Source organism: Leptosomus discolor, unplaced genomic scaffold (genome assembly GCF_034619465.1).
Source record: "Leptosomus discolor isolate bLepDis1 unplaced genomic scaffold, bLepDis1.hap2 HAP2_SCAFFOLD_43, whole genome shotgun sequence".
In the NCBI taxonomy this organism is placed as follows: Eukaryota; Metazoa; Chordata; class Aves; order Leptosomiformes; family Leptosomidae; genus Leptosomus; species Leptosomus discolor.
Window position 1 is genome coordinate 4,237 of NW_028237934.1, and position 11,757 is coordinate 15,993.

At 41.9% G+C, this 11,757-nt stretch overlaps 1 pseudogene; it reads right to left on the reverse strand.

The window, feature by feature from the left end:
- Positions 1-1,304: 1,304 nt before the first annotated feature.
- LOC147412352 (syncytin-A-like) lies at positions 1,305-2,480 on the reverse strand (annotated as a pseudogene).
- Positions 2,481-11,757: the final 9,277 nt, after the last annotated feature.

Consider the following 11,757-nt stretch of genomic DNA (forward strand, 5'->3'; position numbering starts at 1 on the left):
ACATTTCCTTATCTTCCTCCTGCAGCTCAGGCAGAAAAGAATACTGACCTTACAAGAACACGAGTTCTTAGAAACATTTTAAGCGTTACACATTCCACTCCTGGGTGTGCATCTACCTCCTGTCACAAGAACACCGGTCCTATGAATACCAGGGCTGTGGAGATCACACCTACGTCCTGCAGGCCCACTCCAATTTTATGTCCAAAGATGTTAAGGGCTACAACCCTGGTTCCCTTCACTAGAACTGAACCCACGTTGTGTGGGACTTCACAACTGCAGGGAAGGAAGCCCAGCTGTGAAACACACAGGGACATCGCCGTTAAGAACCGTGCAGCTCCCAGAGAAGTGACCTTTCTTCTTTGAGGAACTCTTCATCTGCACCCCAATTCCAGCACCTTGAACAACGGCTTCTGTCACAAAGGCGGGTACTATGGAGAGCTTTGCTGATGGAACTAAACGCATCAACTGCAGTGCAGACACAGCTGTCCTGCAAGGCAAGAGCTGCGACTCAGCCTTTGAGGACAAAAGCAGAGACACATTAGTTACCTGTCCCAAACAGAAGAGATTGCTCAGCCGTACTTCTACAGCAGAGCAGTAAAACTTGGTGGTCATTGGAGGGCTAAGAAACTTTTGACTGCAACACTTACCATTTCTCTTACCAAAGAAAAGGCAAATCTTGAAGTGTGAGGGGTCACAAGTTTTTCCGAACAGCCTTCAATACCTCTGAAGACTGTACCAGAGGCACTACTGTTGCAATCAGTGCATCATCTCCATTTGAGCCATCAGGGGAAGGTAATAACAAGGTTCATGCAGTCAGTTATTATTGCTGAAGAACAAATTGGAGACCTTTGTGCTGGAGGAAATTTGTGACCTTTGATGCCAATTTGTATTTAAACTTCCACGTGTTCCTGTTTTCATATATTAAGCATTTAAAGATTCATCAATGTCCAGTTGACAGCAACTTTCAACTGAAGATGCGAGTTCGTTCTCATGGTTTTCTGTCCTTGGGAGATGTCTACAAGTCAGACCTTTTCTGAACAGGTCACAGGTATCAAAAGCACGAAAAAATTCTGAAGGCATCAAAAGAGTGCACAGATGTTCAAACCTCAAGGAAGGAGTGTGTGAACACAGCTCTTCTGAAACACTGTGCTCTCCTGGCCAGGTGCGGAGACGGGAGTTGGAGAATCCACAAAAGACTCAATATGAGTTATATCAGGAAACTCCTTTTATTGTACAGATGCACTTTCTTATATAGCATAATTTTCCAAAGTCATCATGACTTGCAGTTTTTCATAAACTCTAATTGTGCTATACGCACATCAGTCATCTGCTTCTACCTATCACTTTACTATTAATACTAATGCGTTCCGCCTCATACGGATGTTAGCTTCTAATTCTTCTATTCTGACCCTCAAGGTCGAAGCGTCCTTGAGGCCTACTATATTAGTTTAGACAAACTGTTCAACAGAGTTTTCCCTGTGCAGGCCCTCTAGCATTCCATGCCTGTTTTCAGCGAGCTACGCTCCCACAATTCCCCCTTTTTCGTTTTGCACAAATAAAACTCTGTGAACGAGACTCGATATGCCTTTCTGCAGCAAATTCCATACAAAGCCTAACCCTAGCAATAGCAATATAATTATAATAAGCCATCGTATGCTTTCTTTGATTAAGCCTAATAACCAAGGGGAGAGATTTCCAAAGATGTTTGCAGCCATAAGTCGAACAAATTCGTATCCTTCTGAATCTTTTGGCTGTGCTCCTTCAGCCACCGCAACTGCTGATGAATCAATTCTCCACGATCGCTCAGGTTGAAGCAACACATCCCTTGGACATCTTCACACCCATGACCTTGTGCTAGAAGCAAGAAATCAATAGCTGCACGGTTCTGCAAGACCGCACGTCTTAAGCTATTTTGATCTAATAGCACCTGTTCTAGGATTTGTGTAGTTATATTAGACTGCTTTTCTGACCAGCAAGCTAATTTCTCTATTTGCTTGAGTGCTTGTGCTGCAGCTACGCCGGGCGCGAAAAATGATGCAAGCACTCGAGCAGTGGCAGACCACAATTCCACATTATCATCACACATCTCCGTCAGGCCGGCTGCGGCCCGTCGCCTTCGCTTTTGGGACAGGAACGAGATATTCAAGATATTCAACCACTGCCTATGACTTGGAGCTAATGCGCGGTCGCCGCAAATCAAGAACATATTGGGCGGTAGCTCTTTTGTTGTCCCATTGCTCCCCCTTTTTTTTTTTTTTTTTTTTTGTGAAAAGCAGCAAAGTGCGGTTAACAAAATATCTTCTATATAATGATGACAATAACACTGCGTCTCACTCACTCACACATTCAAATATTGATAACCAGTTTCTACGCTATCACACAAGGAGCTCCTTTACACCATTCACACAAAAGACACAAGAAGACACCTGCAAACATGATTACTACAATACCAACCACAACACCAAGCAGACTAACCCCATTCACGTAGTTAAATATCAGTGCAAGTGGTGAAAATACATGTTGACATCAATGCCAATCGGTGCACAGTGTGAACATTTAGCAAATTACAGAACCAGACCAGCAAGAATACCTTTTTCCGTAGATGGACCGTGTCTGCCCCTGCAGCGAGCCAGATGAGTCAGGGAGCCCCTCCGAGAAAAGGTCCCGGGGCGCGCCTAGGGAGTCCCGGTCCTCATTGGCTCCTGCAGCCGGACAGAGATTGTCGCCTCTGGGTTGTCAACTGAATCTGAGAAAACTCAATAACAACTATGTGTTATCAAGCAGGTATTCTCCATTCTCCATTGCACTTCAAGAAATCTGTCAAAGGCTTTTATATCTTTTATGCAGATCCCCCTTTTTTGTATTTTTTTTTTTAATTAGATTATCTTTACAAGGAACTTGAGAGCTCTTTCATAATGAATACTGCTTTTCAAATTACACAACTTTATAGGCAACTTGTAAATGAATCCTGAATTTCTTTGCCTGTTTTAGATAAAATGTCTCATATTTTACAGCCAGCTAACATCATGGATAAAAACAGCATTATGAAGCTTTCTTTTTGACCAGACACATACAGATCATAAGACAGTTTAAAAAATAGTTTTAAACTAAGGACCTGCTTTGACCCTATTGCAATGACTGAAAAATTAAGCACTTTTTAAACCTGCCTGGCAAGCACAAACCTACAGTGCGATTAGAATTTGGTACGCCGTGTAACTGCGGAAGTTTGATTTACAGAGGGACTGAAATGAGTTTACCTTGGCTGATAAAGTGACCCATTGTCCTGCAATTGAAACATCTCTTTTGCTTGCCTCCCTCCTTTCTATCTATGAGGGGCTGAACCGCACTGTATACAGCAGCAGCAAGTAAGGACGCGGTACCATTGGTGCGTTCTATAACTTTAAGCATATCAGCTACTTGTGCATCTCTGGGTAGGGTACTTAAAGCTTTTTTTGTTGTATCATTAGCATTCTCAAAGGCAAACACTTTAAAAACCTTTTCCTTCATTCCCTCAGCCAAATCTGGATGACTTTTAATAACCTGATCTAAACGATCAATAAAAGAAGGAAAACTTTCTTGTGGACCCTGCTGAATGTTGGCAAAGGAACATATCTTTCCTGGTTCCCTGACTGAAATCATTGCTTGGTAAGCTAACTGCTGTGACAATTGTAATACCTCTCCTATAAAACCTTGTTGTAAAGCCACGCTCGCAAAAGGACTTTGGCCTGTTAGCATTTGTGCTTGTACCCCATACAATGGATCCCCTTGCTGCCTTGGTCGTGCAGCCTCCTAGTCACAGAGTTGTTGCCAGGCCTTGGAGAACATAAGCTGTTGAGAAGGGGACAAAAGAATTAGCAATCTGTTGTGAATCAAGTGGTAACAAAACATCTGCTGTAAAAATAGATTGTAATAATTGTTGAGTATAACTAGATTGAAGCCCATATTGTGATACTGCTAAACGTGCTTTTTCAAGGATTTTCCAATCAAACGGTTCCCATTTTCTACCTCCTGCCTGATCTGTAACGATAGGAAAGGCAGAAGGAAGAAAATTTCCTTCAATTAGGGCATCACGAATTACTCCTTTCCATCTTCGTCCTGCTTCTTGTTCACTTAATAGCGTATTTGACAATGAAGTAGTTGGCACAGGCATTTGCGACAAAGGCACTGGTAGTGATGACGGTACAGCAAAAGGATTATGAGTCGCAGCGTTTTCTGGATTCTTCTTGTTGCTGTCCGCTGCTGTATTGAGTGCCGATAGTTTGTTTATGAGTTGCTGTAGGACTTCATCAAGCAGTTCCTTTTTCTACTTTTGTTTCGACATGATCCCCGGAGAAAGAGAGTCTTCCTGTAGGCAGGCCGTTGTGACGGTGGGATAAGGGCGGGATTCTGGGCGGGTCGTTGTGATGTCGGGATAAGGGCGGGATTCTAGGTGGGTCACTGTGACGTTGCGATAAGGGCGGGATTCTGGGAGGGTCGTTGTGACGTCGTGATAAGGGTGGGATGTTGGGCGGGTTGCTGTGTCTTCAGGATAGGGGTGGGATTTGGGTGGGTCTGCTGGTTCACGTGCTTCCCCCTTTTCTTTGCCCAAGCCCCCTTGTAGTTTTTCCGTGTTCTCTTCCGAGTCCCTTCTTACTGCGATTGCGTCGCCGCCATTATGGCGCACCTCCTCCTCCGAGGGTGCAGTCCCCGCGGAGGCCCCACCAGCCCCCGAACTCGCGGTCTGCGTCTGATTAGCAGGGGTCAAGGGAGGTGGAACAGGAACAGAAATTCGCGTAGAAAAAATAGAAGTAGTAGTTGTTGGTGAAGAATCGCCAGAGGAGGGGGTAAAGGCAGCAAAGGCAGAAGCTGCAGCAGCCCTTTCAGCTTTCATACTACGTAACATCTCCATAAGCAATTTCCATAACGTGGCGTACTTGCCTGCTTCTTTTGCTCTCGCTCCTCCCGAGCTTATATCTTCCCATAACTCTTTACCTATGGCCTCCCACATAGCGAGTTCAAAAGCAACTCCCACAGAAGGGATTAAACTTCTATTCCATGCCCATAATAACAGCACTTTAAGAGCCGAGGATTCAGTCCTCTCACTGAGAGTATGTGCTGGAGCAGATTTAGGACAGCCTCCTGTTGCTTGTCCAACCCCATCTGTCTCCCCGACCGCTCACCTGATCAGGGTGAGATTCCGTAATCGTTTCATGACGAGGTGCGCACCTTCTTTTTCTCTCCTCCTTCCTGGCAACTATGTGAGTCACTGCTTAGCGACTGGGCAGATCGCTGTTACTCTTTTATTTTTCTTTCCTTTTCTTTTTTTTTTTTTAATTACTCCACCCAGGCAGCGGATCTCTTTCGGTTGGCCTTCCACCCTCTTCCTCTCCAAGTCTTGCAACTTTGTTCTGAGGAATCTGAGGGTCCCTGTTCGGGCACCACTTGCGGGAGCTGCGTGAGGACACTGACACGATCAATGTGATCTAACAAGTGAACCTTAATTTCCGTGTTTCCAGTGCAATTTATAACCCTCGACCACACCCAATAAATACTGATTGGCTTCATCGCAAATAACGGCCCATAGTCCAACCTGATTGGCCACAGTGCGAGTCATGTTCAAGCCACGTTCAAAAATGTTCACACCCATCTTCTTCAAGAAATTAAAACTGCGTCATTAATGGCGGCTGTCTCTACTTCTGCACCTGCAAGATGTTCATGCCCCCTGCACCAGAAGTTGTTTACGCTTTCAGCAGTTCCAGTACGTCCCAGCTCAGATTCTCTAAAAGGGCTGGATTGTTCACATGTCCCTTATTTCATAAATGTCCTCCCAAAAAAGCCCAACATCCAGAGGCAATACCCAACATCTAGAGGTAAAGCCTAACATCTGGATGTAAATCAAATATCTAGAGGTAAAGCCCAACATCTAGAGGTAAAGCCCAACATCTGGATGTAAAGCCCAACTTCTAAAGGTAAAGACCAACATCTAGAGGAAAAGCCAAATATCTAGAGGTAAAGCCAAATATCTAGAGGTAAAGCCAAATATCTAGAGGTAAAGCCAAATTGATGTAAAGCCAAAATCTAGAGGTAAAACCCAATATCTGGCCTTAAAGCACAAAATCTAGAGGTAAAGCACAACGTTTAGAGGTAAAGCCCAAGCTATGTAAAACCCAACTTCTAGAGGTAAAGCCCCACATCTAGGGGTAAAGACCAAAATCTGGATGTAAAGCAAACATCTAGAGGTAAAGTCGAACATCTAAATGTGAAGCCAAACATATAGACTTAAAGCCCAAGCGATGTAAAGCACAACATTTAGAGGTAAAGCCAAAGCGACATAAATCCTATCATCTAGAGGTAAATTCAACATCTAGAGGTAAAGCCCAACACACAGAGGTAAACTCCAACATCTGGATGTAAAGTCCAACTTCTAGAGGTAAAGCCCAACATGTAGAGATAAAGCAAAACATCTAGAGGTAAAGCTCAAGATGCAGAAGTAAAGCCAAACACCTAGAGATAAAGCCCAAGCCATGTAAAGCCCAACATCTAGAGGTAAAGCCCAATTTCTAAAGTCCAACATCTAGAGGTAAAGCCCAACATCTAGAAGTAAAGCCCAAAATCTAGAGTTAAAGCCCAACATCTAGAGGTAAAGCCAAATATCTAGAGGTAAAGCCCAACATCTAGAGGTAAAGACAAACATCTAGAGGTAAAGACAAACATCTAGAGGTGAATTCCAAATTCTAGAGTTAAAGCCCGATATCCGGAATTAAAGCCAAACATCTAGATGTAAAACCCAACATCTAGAGGTAGAGCCCAAGATCTAGAGGTTAAAAGCCAACATCTAGAGGTAAAGACCAACGTCTGGAGGTAAAGCCTTGCTTCTAGAGGCAAGGCCAAAAATCCAGATTTAAAACCCAAAATCTAGAGCTAAAGCCCAACATCTAGAGGTAAATCCCAAAATCTAGATGAAAAGCCCAATTTCTAGATCTGAAGCCAAACATCGAGAGGTAAAGCCTAACATCTAGAGGTAAAGCCTAACATCTAGAGGTGAATTCCAAAATCTAGTGTTAAAGCCCGATATCTACAGAAGAAGCAATACATCTAGATGTAAAGCCCACCTTCTAGAGGTAAAGCCAAAAATCTAGATTTGAAATCCAAAATCTAGAGGTAAAGCCCCAAATCTAGAGGTAAATCCCAAAACCTGGATGTAAAGCCCAACTTCTAGACCTAAAGCCCAACATCTAGATGTAAAGCCCAACATCTGGAGGTAAAGCCGAACATCTAGAGATTAATTCCAAAATCCAGAGTTAAAGCCCAACATCTAGTCGTAAAGCCCAATATCTACATGTAAAGTCCAACTTATAGAGGTAAAGTCAAACATCTAGAGGTAAACCCCGAAATCTAGAGGTAAAGCCCAACACCTAGACCTAAAGCCCAAATTCTAGAGGTAAAGCCTAATATCTAGAGGTGAATTCCAAAATCTAGTGTTAAAGCCCGACATCTACAGTTAAAGCCAAGCATCTAGAGGTAAAGCAAAACACCTAGATGTGAATTTCAAAATCTAGAGGTAAAGACCAAGATCTAGAGGTAAAGACCAAAATCTAGATGTAAATCAAATCGTCTAGATTTAAAACCCAACATCTAGAGGTAAAGCCCATCATCTAGAGGTAAAGCCTAACATCTAGAGGTGAATTCCAAAATCTAGAGTTAAGGCCCGATATCTAGAGGCAAAGCCAAACATCTAGATATAAAACCCAGCATCTAGAGGTAAAGCAAAACACCTAGATGTGAATTTCAAAATCTAGAGGTAAAGACCAACATCTAGAGGTAAAGCCCATCATCTAGAGGTAAAGCCTAACATCTAGAGGTGAATTTCAAAATCTAGAGTTAAAGCCCGACATCTAGAATTATAGCCAAAGATCTAGATGTAAACCCTACCATCTAGAGGTAAAGCCCAAGATCTAGAGGTTAAAAGCCAACATCTAGAGGTAAAGCCCAATGTCTGGAGGTAAAGCCCAGCTTCTAGAGGCAAGGCCAAAAATCCAGATTTAAAACCCAAAATCTAGAGCTAAAGCCCAACATCTAGAGGTAAATCCCAAAATCTAGATGAAAAGCCCAATTTCTAGATCTGAAGCCAAACATCTAGAGGTAAAGCCTAACATCTAGAGGTAAAGCCTAACATCTAGAGGTGAATTCCAAAATCTAGTGTTAAAGCCCGATATCTACAGAAGAAGCAATACATCTAGATGTAAAGCCCACCTTCTAGAGGTAAAGCCAAAAATCTAGATTTGAAATCCAAAATCTAGAGGTAAAGCCCCAAATCTAGAGGTAAATCCCAAAACCTGGATGTAAAGCCCAACTTCTAGACCTAAAGCCCAACATCTAGATGTAAAGCCCAACATCTGGAGGTAAAGCCTAACATCCAGAGATTAATTCCAAAATCCAGAGTTAAAGCCCAACATCTAGTCGTAAAGCCCAATATCTACATGTAAAGCCCAACTTATAGAGGTAAAGTCAAACATCTAGAGGTAAACCCCAAAATCTAGAGGTAAAGCCCAACATCTAGACCTAAAGCCCAACATCTAGACCTAAAGCCCAACTTCTAGAGGTAAAGCCTAATATCTAGAGGTGAATTCCAAAATCTAGTGTTAAAGCCCGACATCTACAGTTAAAGCCAAGCATCTAGAGGTAAAGCAAAACACCTAGATGTGAATTTCAAAATCTAGAGGTAAAGACCAACATCTAGAGGTAAAGCCTAACATCTAGAGGTGAATTCCAAAATCTAGAGTTAAGGCCCGATATCTAGAGGTAAAGCCAAACATCTAGATATAAAACCCAGCATCTAGAGGTAAAGCAAAACACCTAGATGTGAATTTCAAAATCTAGAGGTAAAGACCAACATCTAGAGGTAAAGCCCATCATCTAGAGGTAAAGCCTAACATCTAGAGGTGAATTTCAAAATCTAGAGTTAAAGCCCGACATCTACAGTTAAAGCCAAACATCTAACTGTAAAACGCACATCTAGTGGTAAAGCCTCATATCTAGAGTAAAGCCTAACATCTAGAGGTGAATTCCAAAATCTAGTGTTAAAGCCCGATATCTACAGAAGAAGCAATACATCTAGATGTAAAGCCCACCTTCTAGAGGTAAAGCCAAAAATCTAGATTTGAAATCCAAAATCTAGAGGTAAAGCCCCAAATCTAGAGGTAAATCCCAAAACCTGGATGTAAAGCCCAACTTCTAGACCTAAAGCCCAACATCTAGATGTAAAGCCCAACATCTGGAGGTAAAGCCGAACATCTAGAGATTAATTCCAAAATCCAGAGTTAAAGCCCAACATCTAGTCGTAAAGCCCAATATCTACATGTAAAGTCCAACTTATAGAGGTAAAGTCAAACATCTAGAGGTAAACCCCGAAATCTAGAGGTAAAGCCCAACACCTAGACCTAAAGCCCAAATTCTAGAGGTAAAGCCTAATATCTAGAGGTGAATTCCAAAATCTAGTGTTAAAGCCCGACATCTACAGTTAAAGCCAAGCATCTAGAGGTAAAGCAAAACACCTAGATGTGAATTTCAAAATCTAGAGGTAAAGACCAAGATCTAGAGGTAAAGACCAAAATCTAGATGTAAATCAAATCGTCTAGATTTAAAACCGAACATCTAGAGGTAAAGCCCATCATCTAGAGGTAAAGCCTAACATCTAGAGGTGAATTCCAAAATCTAGAGTTAAGGCCCGATATCTAGAGGCAAAGCCAAACATCTAGATATAAAACCCAGCATCTAGAGGTAAAGCAAAACACCTAGATGTGAATTTCAAAATCTAGAGGTAAAGACCAACATCTAGAGGTAAAGCCCATCATCTAGAGGTAAAGCCTAACATCTAGAGGTGAATTTCAAAATCTAGAGTTAAAGCCCGACATCTAGAATTATAGCCAAAGATCTAGATGTAAACCCTACCATCTAGAGGTAAAGCCCAAGATCTAGAGGTTAAAAGCCAACATCTAGAGGTAAAGCCCAATGTCTGGAGGTAAAGCCCAGCTTCTAGAGGCAAGGCCAAAAATCCAGATTTAAAACCCAAAATCTAGAGCTAAAGCCCAACATCTAGAGGTAAATCCCAAAATCTAGATGAAAAGCCCAATTTCTAGATCTGAAGCCAAACATCTAGAGGTAAAGCCTAACATCTAGAGGTAAAGCCTAACATCTAGAGGTGAATTCCAAAATCTAGTGTTAAAGCCCGATATCTACAGAAGAAGCAATACATCTAGATGTAAAGCCCACCTTCTAGAGGTAAAGCCAAAAATCTAGATTTGAAATCCAAAATCTAGAGGTAAAGCCCCAAATCTAGAGGTAAATCCCAAAACCTGGATGTAAAGCCCAACTTCTAGACCTAAAGCCCAACATCTAGATGTAAAGCCCAACATCTGGAGGTAAAGCCTAACATCCAGAGATTAATTCCAAAATCCAGAGTTAAAGCCCAACATCTAGTCGTAAAGCCCAATATCTACATGTAAAGCCCAACTTATAGAGGTAAAGTCAAACATCTAGAGGTAAACCCCAAAATCTAGAGGTAAAGCCCAACATCTAGACCTAAAGCCCAACATCTAGACCTAAAGCCCAACTTCTAGAGGTAAAGCCTAATATCTAGAGGTGAATTCCAAAATCTAGTGTTAAAGCCCGACATCTACAGTTAAAGCCAAGCATCTAGAGGTAAAGCAAAACACCTAGATGTGAATTTCAAAATCTAGAGGTAAAGACCAACATCTAGAGGTAAAGCCTAACATCTAGAGGTGAATTCCAAAATCTAGAGTTAAGGCCCGATATCTAGAGGTAAAGCCAAACATCTAGATATAAAACCCAGCATCTAGAGGTAAAGCAAAACACCTAGATGTGAATTTCAAAATCTAGAGGTAAAGACCAACATCTAGAGGTAAAGCCCATCATCTAGAGGTAAAGCCTAACATCTAGAGGTGAATTTCAAAATCTAGAGTTAAAGCCCGACATCTACAGTTAAAGCCAAACATCTAACTGTAAAACGCACATCTAGTGGTAAAGCCTCATATCTAGAGTAAAGCCTAACATCTAGAGGTGAATTCCAAAATCTAGAGTTAAAGCCCGACATCTAGAATTATAGCCAAAGATCTAGATGTAAACCCTACCATCTAGAGGTAAAGCCCAAGATCTAGAGGTTAAAAGCCAACATCTAGAGGTAAAGCCCAATGTCTGGAGGTAAAGCCCAGCTTCTAGAGGCAAGGCCAAAAATCCAGATTTAAAACCCAAAATCTAGAGCTAAAGCCCAACATCTAGAGGTAAATCCCAAAATCTAGATGAAAAGCCCAATTTCTAGATCTGAAGCCAAACATCGAGAGGTAAAGCCAAACATCGAGAGGTAAAGCCTAACATCTAGAGGTAAAGCCTAACATCTAGAGGTGAATTCCAAAATCTAGTGTTAAAGCCCGATATCTACAGAAGAAGCAATACATCTAGATGTAAAGCCCACCTTCTAGAGGTAAAGCCAAAAATCTAGATTTGAAATCCAAAATCTAGAGGTAAAGCCCCAAATCTAGAGGTAAATCCCAAAACCTGGATGTAAAGCCCAACTTCTAGACCTAAAGCCCAACATCTAGATGTAAAGCCCAACATCTGGAGGTAAAGCCTAACATCTAGAGATTAATTCCAAAATCCAGAGTTAAAGCCCAACATCTAGTCGTAAAGCCCAATATCTACATGTAAAGCCCAACTTATAGAGGTAAAGTCAAACATCTAGAGGTAAACCCCAAAATCTAG